Source organism: Pseudophryne corroboree, chromosome 4, assembly GCF_028390025.1.
Source record: "Pseudophryne corroboree isolate aPseCor3 chromosome 4, aPseCor3.hap2, whole genome shotgun sequence".
Lineage (NCBI taxonomy): Eukaryota > Metazoa > Chordata > Amphibia > Anura > Myobatrachidae > Pseudophryne > Pseudophryne corroboree.
The window spans coordinates 453,318,059-453,335,967 of NC_086447.1; positions in this window are offsets into that span (position 1 = coordinate 453,318,059).

Sequence of the window (17,909 nt, forward strand, 5' to 3'; positions counted from 1 at the left end):
GTAATTGCGACCAACCTGCATCAAACTCTGAAAACCTCATTGCTCCCTGCAATCCGAGGGGGGGGGGTCCATATGCCTCAAGACCACCGCAGCAGCCCCAGCCTCACCCTGCTACTAACTCCTTAACCACAATTTGCTGCCCATTGTCTCATCCCCATCATTTGCTACAGTAAATAAATAATAAATAAAAAATAGGTCGTAATGACGAAAAAAAGAATCACCTGGCCCTTATCAGCCTGATGTGCCGCCACCCAGCAAGTGCCGCCCCTAGGCATGTGCCTAGTGGGAAATCCGCCACTGTGTACAGGAAGGGCCATTTGGCACAACTGCAGCAATAGTGTATGAGGCCATATCTGTAGCATGAACTGTCATTTTCTCCTAGAGAAAGTTTCCTACCTGAATCTTGTTATTTTGGTGGTGATGTAATGTATATGTTGTGCATTTCTCTGTACAGATCTGTAGATTTTTTAGAGCAAGTGTGGTCTTGAATGCTGTAAATAGGACGAGTCCCACACCTCCCTAGCAGTAACTGAATTCTGCCAATAACACACGCAATAGGAAACCTATTAATTTTATTTTTGTGCTGAATAAGAAACTTCATCAGACTGTAAACCTTAACTGACTCTTCAGGATAAGGGTGTTCTGCTAAGTGTGCTAGGAATCTTTTAACTAATGAGAGAATGGAAAAAAAATCATCAGTAAAATAAAATAAACTATAAATCCTTCCGCAGTTGAAGAAAACATGCACTGGTCACAGAATTAGATTACTGCATGAATGATTCAGCCTTGAACTATGCAGTATTTGTGGTTTAGAAAGCTTGTGCCAGTGAATGACTCAGACTTGGCCGACACTCTAAAATGAGTATTACTAAGCCTCTGAAAATGAGTGAATGTGCATGAATTGCAAGTGTTTTTCAAGGTAAAAGCATCCTCATTGTTTACATTGTTTAAAAGTTTGTGGATAAATAGATGTCATTAACCACTTAACTGGCTAATCTATTTTCTAAAAACTGCTCCAAAATTGTCTTTTTTTTTTTTTTTGAGGGAATTAGGTGAAGAATATGTATTTAAACTTATTCAAAATGATTTTGTATAAAAAAAATAGTAAAAAATTTTTTTTTTTTTTCAAACATCGGAAAATCAGATCATCAACATTGTAACATTGTGACGCTGATTTTCCCAGAGGCTATTCATCTGAACAGCCACTAGGTTCACAATGGCGGGGCTGTGGGGAGTGGGTGGGGTTAACATACATTTCCCCAGTGGCTACTAATGTCTACAGCCACTGGGTGGGAGGTCCTGCTGTGCTGACCAATCAGCAGTGATCGGCAGCATGGCAGACAGTGGGGGAGGGTGCAGTGAAGCAGCGGGACCGAGCAGCATCTGCGGAAAGATTCTCACACAGTGTATGTGACTGGTTGCATTGTTTGCGAACAGATCAGATAACGCATTGCCTGGTGTAGTCACAAATAATGCAACCATGCCAGGCAATAGTTAATATAAATAATGGTACAATTTTAATCGTAATAATAATAACAACTTTATTTATATAACGCTATATTATTCAAAAAATAACGATATATATTCAAAAAGACTTGAAGCTGTAATTGCTGCCAAAGGTGAATCAACACAGTATTGAGCAAATGCTGTGAATACTTATGTACATGTGATTTCTTAGTTTTTTTATTTTTAATAAATTTGCAAAAATCTCAAAAAAACTTTTTTCACATTATCATTATGGGGTCTTGGGGGTAATTCCAAGTTGATCGCAGCAGGAAATTTTTTAGCAGTTGGGCAAAACCATGTGCACTGCAGGGGGGGGGGGGGGGCAGATATAACATTTGCAAAGAGAGTTAGATTTGGGTGGGTTATTTTGTTTCTGTGCAGGGTAAATACTGGCTGCTTTATTTTTACACTGCAATTTAGATTGCAGATTGAACACACCCCACCCAAATCTAACTCTCTCTGCCAGTGGCGCACGCAGGGGGGATTTCCGAGTACCTGGAAACCCCCCCTGATGAGCTAACATGTACATTTTTGAGACGGGGACCGTCTCCGTCTCAGTAAAAGCCGCAATCGCGTAAGCGACCGCGATGCGGGAGCTGCTGCAGCAGAGAGCTGTGTAGCTCTCTAGAGTGTCCCGGGGGAGCTGCTGGCTGCGCATGCTCAGCCATAGCAGCTCCCTCCGTCCAAAAAGTGCCACCAGTCTGCTTCCGCCTCCCAGCCCCTGACACATTTTCACACATACACACTGAAACCCCGCCGACTAAATCCTGCGTTTGCCTCTGTCTGCACATGTTATATCTGCCCTTCCTGCAGTGCACATGGCTTTGCCCAACTGCTAACAAAATTCCTGCTGTGATCAACTTGGAATTACCCCCATTGTGTGTAGAATTTTGAGGGAAAAATGTAATTTATTTCATTTTGAAATAAGGCTGTAACATAACATAATGTGAAAAAAGTGAAACGCTGTGAATACTTTCCGGATGCACTGTATATGTATTACTTCTACTTATATATTGCTGAAGTACCAGGATATTTGCTTTAAAATGTAAACAAAATTTTAATTCTTTATTTATAATTGCAAAAGAGATATGCTATCACCAGTATAGCACTTTAATCATTTTATTAATAGGGGCCCCCACAAATTTGGTACCCAGTGACCCCCACAGACCATAATCTGGCCCTGTACACAGGAAAGATAAAAAGGCTTCCAGCAGGCCTTTGAATTGGGTGTAGTATGGTATGCCGGCGGCCGGGCTCCCAGCGACCAGCATACCAGCGCCGGGAGCCCGACCGCCGGCATACCGACAGCGTGGCAAGCGCAGATGAGCCCCTTGCGGGCTCGCTGCGTGCATGGTGGCGCGCTATGCGCGCCACACTATTTTATTCCCCCTTAAGGGGGGTCGTGGACCCCCACGGGGTAGAAAAAGTGTTGGTATGCCGGCTGTCGGGATTCCGGCGCCGGTATACTGTGCGCCGGGATCCCGACAGTCGGCATACTGAAGACCACCCCTTTGAATTAATGCAGACAGGAGCACACTGGTGTATGGTAAGGATGAGCACCACAGGAGAGCACTATCACAGTGCTAAGAGGTTTGCACAGAAACACTTGTTACACTCTGAGAACGACAAGCAAATGAAGCCAGCTGACATAGCTACTGACCAGAAACCAGGAACTAGTGGTAAAACAAGTTGTACTGATAATGTGCTAGTGATCCTGGGGAACTTAAATGCCTTTATAATGTTCATATGAAGTGGAACCAACATCCTCAGAAAGTTCCCCTGTCTAAACATTTAGAAACTTTAAATACATTTAGGCTCCATTCGCAGCCGACTTCCAGTTATTGGAACACAACCAGAAGTCTATATTGAAACACAGACACTGTTATGTAATCCACTGACGACTTCCAGCTGTTGGACTGCAAACCGGAAGCTCAGAGTGAGCCACAGAAGTCCATCACCGCCTCTTTGATTTGGTCATCCCTCCCGTCTGTTTTTGCTATGCACTGGTACTTGTGTAGTGAATATAGCGGAACATGTATACTTGTAACTATCCACCCCATGAACCACACATTTGAGGTCATTTGGGGCGCATATCAGGAAAAGATCACGATATGTTTCAAATATGTATGGCACATATAATAAAACACATATGGAGAGATAATTATGATATTAGAATGGCATCTTAGGTAAGTGACATCAACAACAATGTATATAAAAACACAGCTAGTTAAAACTTAAATTAGAGAGGCATCAATCATACTATAAAACTAAGGACAATGGTGAGCACAAGAAATATATTTATAAAGACAAATTTACTTCAACATCTGCATTTAGGGGGTCATTCCGAGTTGATCGTAGCTGTGCTAAATTTAGCACAGCTACGATCTTCTTCCCTGACATGCGGGGGGACGCCCAGCACGGGGCTAGCCCGCCCCGCATGACAGTATGGCCCCCCCCTCGCATAAGTGCAAAGGCATCGCACAGCAGCGATGCCTTTGCACTTCAAAAGTAGCTCCCAGCCAACGCAGCTTTAGCGTGTTGGCTGGGAGCTACTCCTCGCTCCCCGTCCCGCAGCGGCTGCGTGTGACGTCACGCAGCTGCTGCGGGCCGCCCCCTGTTTGGTCCGGCCACGCCTGCGTTGGCCGGACCAAACCCACGAAACTGCGGCCAAACGCTGCCGTTCCGCCCCCTCCCGCCCAGCGATCGCCTCTGCCTGTCAATCAGGCAGAGGCGATTTCATCCCTGCTACGGCCTTCGGCCGTCTGGCTTGCGCCGGCGCACTACCGCGCCGGCGCAGTAGAGACCCGTTTGCTCTACTGCATTAAAACGCAGCGAGCGAACGGGTCAGAATGACCCCCCTTAGTCTATTGGGACCAACATCTTTAACTTATAAATACTTCACATCTCCATTTTAGCTAAATCTTCCTCCATAGTGTCAGTTCTCCACTTAGGTTTAATACAATGGATACCACAAAAAGACACTAAAGTCCTTTAGACTACACTGATGGGTTTCCTTAAAGTGCAGGGACACTTTTTAATTTACTTCCTTATCACTCTTATCAAATGTGAACTAGATGTTAAAAGAATTCAAATTTAAACTTTTACAAAATGCATCAAGGGAAGTAATATCACCATTCAATAAAAAACAGCACATAGTCAGTGCATCTGACCCATGACACTATACCCACACCCTGTGAGAGACACCCCCAAATGTTTTGACATCTCCCAATACACCATAAATTGGCATAACTGGGTTTGAGTCTGGCGCTCATAACGCTACCCTTCTGCTGTAGATAAAATGACCTGTCAAACCACAAAAAAATTGTTGCATAATATCAGTGAAATGCCTTCTAGTTTTTTTGTCCTCAGTCCTAGCTTTCTGATCTAAAAAGAACTTCACTTCCTGCAATCCTATATTATGGTCGATTATGGTGTGCAGCGATATAACGTCAGCTGTCACCAATAACAGACCAGGTTGCCAAGGGATTTCTGCCACTTACCAAAATGATAGGCTGGAGTTTTAACAACTAGAGGTTGTAGCAGATGGGCTATAAAATGTGAAAGGTTAGCCAAAAGAGAAATGGTACCAGCCACTATAGGCCTCCCAGGTGGGGTTTCCACATTTTTGAGAATTTTTCAGGTGGATATATAGGACTGGTATCGAAGGTTTCTCTACAATAATATATAATCGTTCTTTAAAATATCATTAGAATTATAGCTGCAAAGTTAGTTGCCGGGCTGCCAAGTTTTGGGTTGCAGAGGCTGTGTGTGACTAGGGAAGCAAATCCCGGGCCATTTTTTAAATCCCGGGTATCAGGATTGAAAAATGGCCAATTACGGGATTCCCGGGATACCCGGGATTGGCTTTTACCTAGGTGACCGCACCCTCGCCCCACCCCACCCCGCCCACCCCGCACATATAACTCACCATATACCGGGGTCGGGCGGGAGGGGAACATCCTGTTAACGCTGCTGGCGGCTCCCACCAGCAGCTGACAGTGCAGCGTGACTTTTCGCGCTGCGCTGGAGACCCGGAAGCAGAAAGCCGGGCAGCGTTTGAGCATCCTGTGGATGCTCAACGCTGATCCCTCAATCCCCGGGATTGGAGCTTCCAATCCCGGGATTGAATCCCGGCCATTTTTGGCCCTAAATCCCGGGATCCCGCCGATCCTGATCCCGGGATTGGCCACCATACGTGTGACGTCACGCAGCCGCTGCAGCCCGCCCCACAAATGGTTCAGACACGCCTCCAGACCCTGTCCCTCAACACACCCCAAAAACGCAGTGTCAACGTCCCCACAAATGCCTCTGCCTGTTAATAAGGCAGAGGAGTTCGCATAAGTGAAATGCCATCGCATCTCACTGTGGTGGTCATTCCGAGTTGTTCGCTAGCTGTTTTCGGTCGCTGTGCAAATGATCAGGCAAAAAATTGGCAATTCTGCCCATGTGGCGCAATGCGCACGCGCGACGTACTTTCACAACAGCCGATGCAGTTTCACACAAGGTCTAGCGACGCTTTTCAGTCGCACTGCTGGCTGCAGAGTGATTGACAGGAAGTGGGTGTTTCTGGGAGGTAACTGACCGTTTTCGGGGAGTGTGTGTAAAAACGCAGGCGTGGCTGGGGAAACGTAGGCATGGCTGGGTGAACGCAGGGCGTGTTTGTGACGTCAAAACAGGAACTAAATAGTCTGCAGTGATCGCAAGCTAGGAGTAGGTCTGGAGGTACTCTGAAGCTGCACAAAATTATTTTGTAGCCGCTGTGCGATCCTTTCGTTTGCACTTCGGCTAAGCTAAGATACACTCCCAGAGGGCGGCGGCTTAGCGTTTGCATGGCTGCTAAAAGCAGCTAGCGAGCGAACAACTCAGAATGAGGGCCTGTGTGCGCAGGTGCAGTGCAGCTCCTGCATGTAATCACACTTCACAAGGGCTTCAGCATGTAACCACATCGCAGATGCATCTCATGCTGAATTAGGCCCTTATGGTGTGTACACACGGTGAGATCCTTGCTATGCCAGATTTTCACTTTGCGATTTCCCCTGAACTCCCCGGAGCCCAGCACCACCGATTTTGACTAACTTTTCTTGAGATATGGACTATGTGTGCTTACGATTTTGGCTTATGTGAGATTTAATTGACATGTGAGATGAACTAGATAGTACACCGATCTAGCAAGGATTGACTTGCCTGCACAGTCCATCTTTTCTTGCGATACCGACCTGGCGGGACCGCGCATCGGGATCTAATCAGGATCGCAAGTGGCATAACACCTTGCGATTTGCACTAACTTTTCTTGCGATTTTGACTATATAGTCAAAATCGAAAGAAAAAATCTCACCGTGTGTACACACCATTAGTGCGATTCTCAGATAGTTGTCGCAAAACTTCTGCATTGTAATCGTCTACATTTAAAATAACTATTCTGCCATATTTTTCGGCAGGTTTCAATACAATGGTGGAATTATTTTGAGTAGATTGAATGGTTACTCTTTCCTCTTTGGACATATTTACATTTTTAACCCTCTTGAACACAGTTCTTTCTAGGTCCTCCCTAACCAATTTCTCAAAAAGTTCAACAAAACACTCTTTTTTGAGAGTCGGATAAAATGTGGATTTACATTTAAATATGGGGTAGGAATATATTCCAAGGTTATCCATGGCCTGTCCACTCTCAGGTCCAGTAAAAAACCTTTTCAAGGCTAATTTTCTTATAAATTTTTGTAAGTCGATAAAGGCTTCAAAGTAATCAACATAATTTGACGGGAAAAATTTTAACCCTTTCTCTAACACACTTCTTTCATGTTCATTGAGCGTGTAGCTACCTAAATTATATATTTTGGTTTTATTATAAGCTTTAACTTACATAGAAACATGTGTTTCTGAAGTATTCTTGAAATTAAATATCTAATTTTTAGTTCAGATCCTGTGATTCTTATGAACCAAGGCCTCGTGTGGCCCACATCTTCCTACTTTTGCAGTGTGTGTGTGTGACCGGTAGAAGCGAAGACTACCTTGTGTTTAGTCGCTAAATTCCTCTTGCTGGTGGCAGTTAAGGTGTTTGATTAATCCTGTATGTCCAAAGTGACCCCCACGTCGCATGTGGCAATTCTCAAGTTGGCGTATTTGTGGAATTGGCCGTCAGCGTCGTGACAAAGCATCTTCTTCATCATTTAATGATAGGGTAATTGTGTAATTTCCATCCAATTTATGCAATTGTCACTTTTTAGTTCTCCTACTATTCAGATACCGATGTGTACCAGCTCTCTTCCCACTGTGTTTCCGTTTATTTACACCGCTGGAAACGAGGTTGAGCCTGATGTTCTCTAATTGGTTTGAATCTATATTCTATCAAAAATTCCTATCAATCCGATATTCTGGACTGGGACACCTCATATCCTTGTCCTCATAACCAGAGGGCATTATCTTTCTATTTGAGCTGTTGTTCTTAGCCTATTTACAAACCCCTATTGTCCTATTTACAAACCCCTTACTCTCATCTTTATTTTTACCTGTGTGTTGGCAATTCCTATTCCTCTCCTGGACCTAAATCTTTGATAACTTTCCCTTCTGTAAGCCCTAACCGGTGAATTATCAGTATTTTATTGTAACTGGGGCTTTGTTAACTTCAAATATTTTTACAGGTTTAATACGACTCAGATAGTTTTGTTCCTTCTTATTTTTGGCGTGTTGATTACCTTGTTCAAAATCATATTTGTCTCTTAAAAACTTTTATTTCTAATATCCCTCATTTTTCTAATAATTTCATCTTCTGTCTCTTTGAAATCTTTGAATTCTGAAAAAGGTTCAATCAACATTCTAGTTACCTCTATCTCCTCTTCTGCTTTGTTTAATTCCCTGCTTTTTTCCTTAATAATGAGTTGCATGAATAAGGAGGAACATGAATCAAGTATTTTAAACCGCTCTTTTTTTTAATCCTCTTACTCCTTCTCAAAGGAGGGGACTTTGTCTAATGTCAGACCTCTTGGAATTATGTTTCCGCTAAGTATTTCTCCAGCGAGGCCATTTCCCATCAAACCTTCCCTTTTCTTATTAATAACTTTTCCAAATTTAACATAGCGTTATCTAAATTATCATTCTTAAGGGTTGCATCTTTCCCTTTTTCTTTGCTAAACACATCCTTCAATTGGGATCTTCTCTTATTTATATGTGAAAACATAAGTCGCATGAAAACAGTGTGTCAAAAAAAGAAGAAATTTACAACCTTTTCCAGAGTCACACTGTTACTCGTCTACAATACCAACTTAAGACAATGGAAAAGGCTCAAAGGTGCTGTCTCTCTTTAAATAGTCCACTCAATGGTACAAATCACAATGGACTGAATTTTTTTCAGATGTACATGCATGATTTCTGAATATGGATGAGAGGGTTGAGGCCAGCCAATAATTCCACTTTGAGATGTCCAAAGAAAGCTTTACGTGAACATATATTACCTATTTCAGGTGAGTGCCATTGTTGTTTTCCTTACATGAGATTGTGAAGAATTTTTTTCCAAGAAATCTGGACATTCAGTTGTTTTCCCTCCTTCTCTATGCACAGGAGATATGGAGGAGGCTACTTTCAGAGAAAAAAATTGAAGCAGTCCAGTGTGATTTTTACCAATGATTGGACTATTTCAAGACAGACAGCACCTTTGAGCCTTTCCCATTGTCTTAACTTAAATAAGGTGCTCAGAGTATGGATATGCTGGAATGTTCACGTGGAAAGTTGAGATACACGGACAGGAGCAGAATGATAATGTGATGAGAGACAACATGACGCTCAAGCCACATTGTATCTTATGAAACGCTGTCATTCAAAAACTATGTTTGGATCGACATATGGAATCCAAGCAGTGGGGACAAGCCATGAGGAATGAGTTAAGCGGGTCTGAAGAACCACAATGTGACACTGCTCCTTTGCGATAATGCCTAAAATGCATGTGGCGCATGTATTACACAGAGTTTATGCACAAAGGCGTTGTTGCAGTTGAGATGGACAGTATCATAACTGTCTTGGAAACTGTCTTGGAAAAGTGCTGGAAGTTCCTGCGTGGTGAATAGGAGGCGGTGGTTAATCAGACATATGGAGATGGTCTGTCTTATGGACGTGTTATGGGAGCGTCGCTGAAGTGTTTGCATACACAGATGCTCAATCATTCACTTTGGAGGCCAAATCTGCATGTGCCACAGAACTGTTGAAAGGATTGTGCAATGGATTGTGGCATCTAAAGAAACACCAAGCTAAGTATTACAGTGTCTACAGACAATTAATGTAGGCTTCTCGGTCCTTGCACACTGATATGCACGAATGTACACTAGGGTAGGGCTTTGTAGCTGCATTTCCATAAAGTCGCGAATGGTTGACTGCCAAAAGAAGCAGCCGTGGCCGCTTCTGTGTCCACCTCTGAATCAGGCAAATAATGTAAAGAATTATGTTCTGTAAAATAAAATGCCTTCAGCATTGTATGACCTATTTACATTTAAGGCATAAGAGTATGGCCATCCTCAGTGGCTTCCAATATCCTATTGTATGTGTTAAGTTCTATATACACACGCACCCCCTCTCACTCTCATATACACATTTAAAATATGTGCCTATATTGTTTTTTTTAAATATTTTAATTTAATTCATTTCTGTCTACATATTTGAAGCCTCCTGGTTACCATGCTGCTATTTACAAGAAAAATGCTTCCAAGAAGTGTGGTGTTCATATAATATTACACTATTATTATTGTTATGTCTGTATGGAAAGAGTGAATTAGGGATACAGTGCAAGATTTCATTAACGGTACAATTTAAATAATATTGGTATACCAATCATTTTTAGCATTGCTACTTCTAAATGACTGATTGCTCTCATTTAACTCCTTATAATAGACAATACATTATTTTTTATCTTCTTAAAATATTTATAAGCTTATAGGAACAAACATTGGTGCTTTTACTTAGTGCCATTAACATACAGTACCTCCCAACCAGACCCATTCCAGGAGGGACAAAATGCTCTCTGTTCTTGGACTTCCATCTTAATGTGTAATTGCCGATACCTGTGTTGAACTAGTTAATTGATAAGAAAGGCTGTCACCTGTGTTGACCTAGTAGATTGACTAGAAAGGTGTTCCACCACAAGTGATGGTAATCATTCATTAAGAGGAAATTCCAGGAAAAAAGCATTTTGTCCCTCCTGGAATGGGTCATGTTGGGAGGTATGCATTAATAGTACAATAACTTGAAAGCTTTATTGTATGCAGGCTCGGAATGGCCCACAGGGGTACAGGGGAAACCGCCGGTAGGCCCCACTGCCTGGGGGCCCTCCTCCTCTAGGGATCAGGTTCTAGACTGTGCACTTGAATTATATATTATACATATGTTACCTTATACTGCACATGATTATGATGTATTCTCCACAGTACATTGCTGTCATTATTCTGGCACATTATCATGCATACACTAGCATTAATTATTATATAAACTATCAATGAGTCCAGACCAGGTACTCTATAATGGTTAGCCAAACCTCTGTGGTGGCTGGCCACACCCCCTTTGGAGGCTGCCCACACCTCTAATCATGGGCCCCTACCACTGCATACCATAATCAGTCCGACACTGATTGTATGCATACTTGTCTACTCTCCTGGTGTTTTTTCAGCCCAGAGAAGTAGGATGCAGTATGGACTGTGACCTAGGGTGACACGGAATTGTGATATTATAGGCCATGCAGCCACACGCTGAGACTGCAAAGCTGTATCTGCTGCTGGTGACGATGTTGACAGGGGGAAGGCACTGTTACTGGGAGCTCTTCATCTCTGAAGTGCTACCGACAGGTCAGGTAAGTTTTCTGTGGGGCACTGAGGAGATCAATGTGTGTTTGTTTTCTTTACTGTGGGGGCCAGTTTGTGTTAATTTTGTTTTACTGTGGGAGCTAGTGTGTTTTATGTTTCTACTGTGGGGGCCAGTGTGTTTTAATATTTAAATGTGGGGACCAGTGTGGTTATTTTTCTTCCCTATTGAAGCCATTGTATTTTATTTGTTTACTGTAAGGGCCAGTGTGTTTTTTTCCTATTGGGGCCAATATATTTGGTTTTTTTTTCCCTTTGGGGACCAGTGTGTTTATTTTTTTACCCATCGTGGCCAATGTGTTTTATGTTTTCCCTTCAGAGCCATTGTGGCATATTCAGTTATATCCTGATGCGTAAGCTACCTAGGTTTAGTACTTTGCGCATGTGCAGAACCTGTTCTGCACATGTGCAAATGGGTCCAGCAACAGAGGATGCACTATGGCATCAGGCTTTCAGTAATTGACAGTTTGGGGGAGGGTAGAGGCCAGGATCTCGGTTGTTGGACTGATTTACTGGCCACTTACAAGGATCTACGATGGTCGGCTTGCACGACCCCATGGGTGCTGCAAGCCACCCAGTGGTGTCAATGTGATCCGATGCACTGTGTTTTTGTCTGAAGAAGGGGACAAGTCCCCGAAACGTTCACCATTTGATCAAACACACCTTGCAGGGTTTTGTGCATTCACCAATGTCCAGTCTCTGAGTGCCGCCCAATCTATGGACTGTATCTATCTATCTATCTATCTATCTATCTATCTATCTATCTATCTATCTATCTATCTATCGATTGATCTATATTGTGGCAGGAGAGGTACTTTGCCACCTGTAAGCTACACTTAGGGTCCTGGGGGTGGATGGGAAAGTGTGGATGGACCGGGTTCCCATCCATTTGGCCCAGACCAGATCTTATAGGCTTTTTAGCCCAAGAAGCTGCTTCATCAGCCAGCACCTGGGTGCTGGGTTTAAAGCAGAGTCTCTCCCATGAGTCAGGGCTCCTGAAGGCAGTTAGTGTCCAGGTGATAGGCCTGCTAGGGACATTGGGATCAGGAAGACTGGGGCACTAGTGTCAGGATGCCGGGACCTGAAGGGTTCCTTATTAAGTAAGAGGAAGGGAGTGAGGCAGGGCCTAACCTCCCTGGTAGTTTATACTAAAGTGATCTTTGTTTTATGTATATCTTTGTTTTGAGCTACCTGAATAAAAGGTATTTGTTGTTTTTGCACAAGCCTGGAGTCGGTCGTTGGTGGAATTTTTGTAGCAAAACACATTCTAGCAAGTCTCCTGTTACAATATATATATATATATATATATATATACATACACATATCTGCCCCCACCACATATATAGAGATTGCTTGATATAGGCAGACAAACAGATAGATAGATAGATAGATAGATAGATAGGAAGTGTACAGAGACAGATCCAAGTGCAATAGGGATAATCACACAGAAAAACACTCAGTTGAAGTTCCTCTGCACATGCACAGGGTCCAGGTGTTCCTTCAGTTAGGTGAAATGGCTCTATGGAGATGGGGGCATCTAGTGGCTCCTCGCAGTACTGCAGTCAGCAGTAACAAACTCTCTGCTCCCAGGCCATCATATGCTCTTTACGTCCAACCCTTCAAACTACCCCTCTCCCGCTGGTGGCATGGGTGGACTAGAAGAGCTGTGTCACGATCCGGGTATCTGGACGCCATTTCTTACCCATCAGATGCCTCCTAAGGCTGGCTCAGCGCTCCAGGACCGGATCCCATCTGTTATCCTGATGTGTACATTCCTGTATCCTCTCCTGTCACTCTGGGACGCTGTCACAGTAAACGCCATATTACACCTGGCATGGCGTCTCCCGCGGCCTCCGCCGCCGTCCCTGAACTTCTGCATGCAGAGTGTCTGAGTGGCGATTACGTCAGCCGCGGCCTCCGCTGTGTCCGCGTGGTTGGATGTGCATCTGTCAGCCTGGCGCCTCCTGTCTCCGGTGGCCGGCGCCGCCATTACTGTTTTCATTACCACATGGATTACAAACCAAACTTCCCTCCAAGTGTCTGCATGGGCGCAGCCATCTTGGATTCTGTCAGCTGATCATTTCCACCAATCTGTTCTCAGTATTGATAATCTGCATAATTGCCTAGCCAATCCCTTCCTTGCTGCAGGTATAAATACACTGTGCCTGAGCAAGGAAGGCATCAGTGCTTTGGTTGTCAAACCTAGTTCCTGTTTGTCTCTCTCCTATGATTGTCTTCCAGGTTCCAGCTCCTGTCTCAAGACTTCCACCATAGAGACCCGCACCAGCATTCCACCTGCGGTGTAGCCTGACTCTCCAATCCATTGTGGATTCATCTGTTTCCAGCTACAACATTACCTGCTTCCAGCTCAGCTTTCAGCAGAGTACAGCTTCCCTTAAAGGGCTGGTGTCCTTTCTACACTTTACCACTCTCCACCGGTATTATTATTTCTCCGCTCTCAAGTTCTACATTTCAGTTCATATTTCATCGCTCCCAAGTTCATCTATTATTTAACTGGTTCCAGCCAGTATCCACTCCGTGCTAACAACAGTCTGGTTCCAGCCAGTATCCACAGCAGCTGTTTTACCTTCAGCAACCCAGCTTTTCCTGGAACACCAGCTGGCACAATCCTGGGTTATCTCCATTGCTACAGTCGGGCCTGGTAAGGACTTTCCATCTAGAAGATCATAAGAACTATCTCACACTACCAGTGCCCTGTGGCTCCTGCCATCCTGTAGTACCCAGGAACTGTATTTATTATTTGCTGACTTTTACGTTTTCTTTTACTGCTGCTGTGTTGCGGAGTTGTCATAATAAACATCATTGACTTTTATCCAAGTTGTCGTGGTCACGCCTTCGGGCAGTTATTATTCATGTTACTTACATGTCCAGGGGTCTGATACAACCTCCCAGGTTCCGGTACATCTCAGCCCCTACAACTGAGGCTGCCTCCCGTCAGCTCAGGCCCTCAGTTGTGACAGTAAGCACTGACCTAATGAATCCAGCCGGAGACCAGGATCAAGCGGCCAGGCCGATGCAAGAACTGGCAGCCCGACTAGAACATCAGGAGGCTGCACAGGGCCACATCATCCGCTGTCTCCAGGATCTCTCTACTCGGCTGGATGGGATTCAGACAACTCTCCGTGGATCAGGCGCGTCTGGTGCGTCAACCACAGTGACTCCAGCTATAACCCCACCCACCTTACCCATTTCTGCTCCACGTCTTCATCTTCCAACGCCAGCAAAATTTGACGGATCTCCAAGATTCTGCAGGGGATTTCTCAACCAGTGTGAGATTCAGTTTGAGCTACAACCTGGCAATTTTCCCAGTGACCGTACAAAAATTGCCTACATTATTTCTCTTCTCAGTGGCTCAGCCCTTGATTGGGCATCACCGTTATGGGAGAGGTCCGACACCCTGCTATCTTCCTACACTGCCTTCGTGTCAACATTCAGGCGCATCTTCGACGAGCCAGGCCGGGTAACCTCAGCTTCATCCGAGATTCTCCGTTTACGCCAGGGGTCACGTACTGTAGGACAATATCTGATACAGTTCCAGATCCTGGCATCCGAACTGGCATGGAACGACGAGGCCCTGTATGCTGCATTCTGGCATGGCTTATCTGAGCGTGTTAAAGATGAGTTAGCTACCAGAGACTTACCTTCTAAGTTAGATGAGCTAATCTCACTCTGCACGAAAGTTGATTTACGTTTCAGAGAGAGAGCAACTGAGCGTGGAAGATCATCTGCTCCAAAATCTTCTGCTCCTTCTCCTCGTCAACTGTCACCATCTAAAGATGAGCCCATGCAACTTGGTCGTTCCCGTTTAACTCCTGCTGAGCGCCGAAGACGTCTCTCCAAGTCTCTTTGTCTTTACTGTGCAGCTCCGTCTCACACCATCAATGCCTGTCCCGAATGTCCGGGAAAACTCCAAACCCTAGCTCGCCCAGGAGAGGGCCGGCTAGGAGTAATGATCTCCTCTCCATCTCCTCATGATTGTAATCTCCCAGTGTCGCTCCAAATTGCTCAACGTTATCGGAACGTCATTGCCCTCCTTGATTCCGGAGCAGCTGGGAACTTTATTACCGAAGCCTATGTTAAACGGTGGTCCCTACCCACCGAGAGACTTCCTTCGTCCATTTCTTTAACTGCCGTGGATGGCAGCAAAATTTTTGATGCAGTTATTTCTTTAAGGACTCTGCCAGTTCATCTGAGAGTGGGAGTTCTTCATTCCGAACTTATTTCTTTTTTAGTGATTCCAAGAGCCACACATCCTGTGGTCCTGGGCCTTCCATGGCTCCGTCTTCACAATCCTACAATTGATTGGACGACTACGCAAATCCTGGCATGGGGTTCCTCCTGTGCTGAGACATGTTTGTTTAAAGTATTGCCTGTCTGTTCTTCCTCCCCCAGGTCGTCTGATGTTCCACCTCCTCCATATCAAGATTTCACGGATGTGTTCAGTAAAGCTTCTGCTGATATCCTTCCTCCTCATAGAGAATGGGACTGTCCGATTGATCTCGTTCCAGGGAAGGTTCCACCTCGAGGCCGAACTTATCCGTTGTCTCTGCCTGAGACGCATTCTATGGAGGAATATATTAAAGAGAACCTAGCAAAGGGGTTCATTCGACCTTCTTCTTCTCCAGCCGGCGCAGGCTTCTTTTTTGTAAAAAAGAAAGATGGTGGTCTGCGGCCGTGCATCGACTACAGAGGTTTGAACGACATTACCATCAAGAACCGTTATCCTTTACCCCTGATTACTGAGCTCTTTGACAGAGTTAGCGGAGCTACCATCTTTACAAAGCTGGACTTGCGAGGTGCATACAATCTCATCCGGATCCGTGAGGGTGACGAGTGGAAGACCGCCTTTAACACCCGTGACGGACATTATGAGTACCTCGTCATGCCCTTCGGATTGAGCAATGCTCCAGCTGTCTTCCAGCATTTTGTCAATGAGATCTTCAGAGACATTCTATACCGTCATGTTGTGGTCTATCTAGACGATATCCTCATTTTTGCCAACGATTTAGAGGAACATCGTTTTTGGGTTAAAGAGGTTCTGTCCCGTCTCCGTGTCAATCATCTCTATTGCAAATTAGAAAAATGCGTCTTTGAAGTCAAGTCCATTCCGTTTCTAGGGTACATTGTGTCCGGTTCCGGACTAGAGATGGATCCTGAGAAACTACAAGCAATCCAAAATTGGCCGGTACCCTTAACCCTCAAAGGGGTCCAGAGGTTCTTAGGGTTCGCCAACTATTACCGAAAGTTTATACGAGACTTTTCCACCATTGTGGCGCCTATTACTGCTTTCACTAAGAAGGGTGCTAACCCGTCCAAGTGGTCTGAAGAAGCCATGCAAGCATTTCATCTTTTAAAACAAAGGTTCATCTCTGCGCCTGTTCTGAAACAGCCTGACATCGACTCTCCTTTCATCTTAGAGGTGGATGCCTCCTCCGTTGGAGTAGGAGTGGTGTTATCTCAGAGGGCTAAAGATGGCCATTTACACCCTTGCAGTTTCTTCTCCCGGAAGTTCTCCCCAGCTGAGCGCAACTATGCCATTGGCGACCAGGAGTTGCTAGCCATCAAGCTCGCTCTAGAAGAGTGGAGGTATCTGTTGGAGGGAGCTTCTCATTCAATCACCATACTTACAGACCACAAGAACCTTTTATACCTGAAGGGCGCACAATGTCTCAACCCTCGTCAGGCCAGATGGGCACTTTTCTTTTCCAGGTTCGACTTTAAACTCCAGTTCTGTCCGGGCTCTCAGAATCGCAAGGCCGATGCCCTTTCCCGCTCATGGGAGCAAGAAAATGAGTCAGAGTCTTCAGACAAGCATCCTATTATAAATCCGTTGGCATTCTCCACGGTAGGGATGGACTCTACGCCTCCATCAGGGAAAAGTTTTGTGAAGCCGATGCTAAGGAAGAAGCTCATGCATTGGGCCCATGCTTCCCGTTTTGCCGGACATACAGGTATCCAAAAAACCCTGGAGTTTATCTCTAGGTCCTATTGGTGGCCAACTCTGAAAAAGGACGTCTTGGAGTTTATTGCATCTTGCCCAAAGTGTGCCCAACATAAAGTATCCCGCCAGTCGCCTGCGGGGCAACTGGTTCCACTATCCGTTCCCCGTCGACCATGGACCCACTTGTCGATGGATTTCATTACAGACTTACCCATGTGCAACAAGTTCAATACCATCTGGGTGGTAGTTGACCGGTTCACCAAGATGGCACACTTCATTCCTCTCACCGGTCTTCCGTCAGCTTCCAAGTTGGCTCAAGTATTCATACAAGAGATCTTCCGACTCCACGGTCTTCCTGAAGAAATTATCTCAGATCGAGGAGTTCAATTCACAGCCAAATTCTGGCGAAGTTTATGTCAAGTCCTCCAAGTCAAGCTAAAGTTTTCCACGGCTTACCATCCTCAGACCAATGGTCAAACCGAGAGGGTGAATCAGGACTTGGAGGCCTTCCTCCGCATCTATGTGTCCTCCTCTCAAGATGACTGGGTTCAATTACTTCCCTGGGCCGAGTTCTGTCATAACAACCAGTATCATTCTTCATCTGC